The sequence below is a fragment of the Notamacropus eugenii genome, chromosome 1 (genome assembly GCF_028372415.1).
Source record: "Notamacropus eugenii isolate mMacEug1 chromosome 1, mMacEug1.pri_v2, whole genome shotgun sequence".
In the NCBI taxonomy this organism is placed as follows: domain Eukaryota; kingdom Metazoa; phylum Chordata; class Mammalia; order Diprotodontia; family Macropodidae; genus Notamacropus; species Notamacropus eugenii.
Window position 1 is genome coordinate 452,073,794 of NC_092872.1, and position 3,362 is coordinate 452,077,155.

Here is a 3,362-nt window from a genome sequence, read left to right on the forward strand (position 1 = left end):
ATTGGAAGTCTTGAAGCAGAAGCTAGATGATTACTTGTCAAGGATGTTGTAGACATCCAAGCCATTGGTTAAAATATTAAATAGTATAGGATTCATACTTTGGGTTAGGATAGCCTCAATGTTGGAATGTGCTGATTCTGATTTTTTTTTCAAAATGTTCAAATATCACTACAACAACAAGGTGACAAAATTCCTTTAGTTGGTATGATCTGGGAACAGTTCAATTGACTTTTCTTGTACCTATGACTGTGACTTTGTTGTAACTCTGAAATCTGAATTTCACCGGTTTTTTTCAAAAGAGATACATCTATGTCAAAAATATTAGGGTGCATACCTAGTTACTGACTTGCTTTTGTATATACCTACTCGTGCATCCACAAAGACTACAAGGAAGGGAAAAGAGAGGAAATTGAAAGTTTAGAGCTGAAGATGTAGAGTTGAAATGGCTGCACTAAAATGTTTCACTTGATACCATTTGTGAATCACCCTGAAAAAAGCATAAGGCACCAGGTCTACCTTAATGAGGAGGAATCCTCTCTAGAGCATATTAGATGCTCTAGAGACTGTCTCACACCATAGCCCATTAAATCAATACCACCCTCAAAGAATCAGGCTTTATTCAAAAGGCAAGTCTTCTGAAGAACCAAGGAGAATTGCTGGTGGGAGGGGTAATTTGAGTTACTTTTCCATTTTTCTTTCCCCCAACTCTTCTTGCTCCATTGAAAGTCCTTTCACAAAATTGAAATAAGCATTTTACTTTCTCTGAAAGATCCCTCTTCTTTCATTGTCAACCAATTCATCCACTGACTGCTTCTCGTGGATTTGTTCTATGTTTCTCATCTGAATCCTCTTCATGATGCTGACATGCTTCCCAGGTAAGAAAACTTGATTTAGCAAAGAAGAAAGCAAAAGAAAAAGGATTTGCTGGAATAGGGAGAATTTGATCATGGTATATGAATTTAGGATTTTCAGCTTTGTCTTTCATTGAAAGATTCCATGTCTACCAAGTTGCTATCCCAGTTTCCTCCCCATGGCAGCAACTGATCCCCACAGATTACTTTCATATGAACTTTAATATGGACAAATCTAAAGTCTAATATTTCAGTTCAAATGGGAGTTACAAGTAGATATATTAGTTGAAAAATTATTAATGAATAAAAACTTTGGGTTTTACTGGACTGAAACCTCAGTATTACTCAACAATATGATGTGGAAAACAAGCACAAGTTGATAGCAGAGCATTTACTCTCACTTTCTTATTTCTTGGGTAGACTATATCTAGAGTATTGTGTATAATTTGAGGGAAAAACATTTAGGAAGTATATTGACAAGGTGGAACATGTTCAGAAGTACTTAATCATGATGGGGTAGGGGCTTGTGCCAAAGCAACATGAGGTCAACTTGACAGATTTGAGAATATTGGAGAAAAGACTTATGAGAGTAGAGAGGAAATTATAGCTTCTCTCAAATATTTGAAGGGTTATCATGTGGAGGAAAGGTTATGCTTTTTTAAAAACTCAAACAGAGAGCAGAACTAGGATCAATAGACAAAAATGACAGAAAAACAGATTTTTGTTCAATATTGGTAATGATTTTCTACAGTATTCAAAAGTGAAACTATTTCATAACATAGTGAGTCCTCCATACTTGCATGAATTTAATAACTTATTAAAGATCCTGTAAAAAACAATTCTATCTACAGATAGATTGAATTAGATGTGTTATGAACTGTGATCAAACTGTGAGAACCGACGGTTCTATGAATTTGTTCTGTTCTTTTTCCTCACATCATTTCATCGAGATAGGGCAAGTTCAAGATTTACCTTCTCCTGGTTCTACCTTTCTGATTTTATAGAGCCTTGATTCTGATCAAGCTAAGTTTAGATGAATAGTAGAAAGAAGTGGGAAAGGGACTGGGAAGGGGGCAAATCTAAGGCAAACCCAGAAGCAGAATCCATGATTTCTAATTTTCAGGAGCTTTTCGTACAATGCCCTATTCTTTCTCCATCCTATTTACCCGCCAAGAAGAATGTATTGAGTCATAATTTGGTGAATCAGGATAATTAGATCTCATTAAGTTGAATTAATTGGGAATACTTTCAAATCTGAACAGCAGAATGTTTGTAAAGAAAGGCAATTTGTTGCTTTCTTTTTCTAACTTTTAAACTTATGCCACCAGTTTATTTTTGTTATTGATAGGTTTTTTTTGTCACCCTCATTGCCTATGGCACTCTACCATTCATTTCCTCTGCCTAGAGAACTATCCCTTAAAATGAAGTATAAAAAAGAAAGGAGAATAGTAGTCCAACAAAGCTAACCAACATAAACCAGAAAGTCTGAGATTATACTCAGTGTTCCACACCTACAGTCCTCAATATCTGAAAAACAGCAGAGAGACACCTGCCTTCTCATATCTCTTCTTGAGCCCAACTTAGTGAATGAGGAGTAATAATTAATTAGTAGGAGATAAGGGTGTAGATAGAAATGCTTGTGCAGATTCTGGAATTTTTCCAAGAAGTCTCAAGTTCAGGATGAATTTTTGTGGCACTGATTTCTCTATCTAATTTTACGTCAAAATATAATTGCTTCCCTTTTTCTTGATGTAAATGACATACCTATATTAATCACAAGCTTATTAGTCCTAATCTTTGTCTCACAAATAAAAGGGGAAAAGTGAGAGGGAGAGAAGATGAATAGACAAAAGAGATAGAGGGACAAAGACAGATAAAGGCAAAAAAAAAGGGAGAAAAGGGGAAATGGGGAGAAACAGACAATTATACAAAAAGATTGATTTTCTGAGACAACAAAATAAGAGTTCAGCAAGAAAGAAAAGAGGAAATCTCAGAAGAAGTGTATGTTTGTATGAGATACTGCCTTTGTTGAAAAATATTGTTGTGTAATAGTAAACATCAGAAAACAATTGTGGAGCCTTGAGTGTGCATGTTCTTCCTGTGTAGTTAAAAAGGAAGAGATAGGGAAGAGAATAGGGTCAAATAGCAATCCACACTGGCCATGAGGTAAATTGCATCATGAGCTAGGAGTAAGGTAGGTTGGTTGTTCTTGAAGAAGACCAAAATGACACCACTATGCTAGGGTCAAATTTCAATGTGTCTGACTGTGGCTGCCAGACCAATATGACCTTGTAAAGCTCTACCACAGATTGGGCACAAATCTGGGGTGGATTCCCTAAATTTGTGCATCCTGTGTTTCCTCTGAGCTCTTTCAATTCTACTTTGCTCATAGAACCCAGCACATTCTGGGTTGTGAGCACACCATGCTGAGTGGTCCTATGCCAGTGTTTTCCATGTCACACAGTCAATTCCAAAGGTCTTAAGAGAGACCTTGAGAATGTCCTTATATTG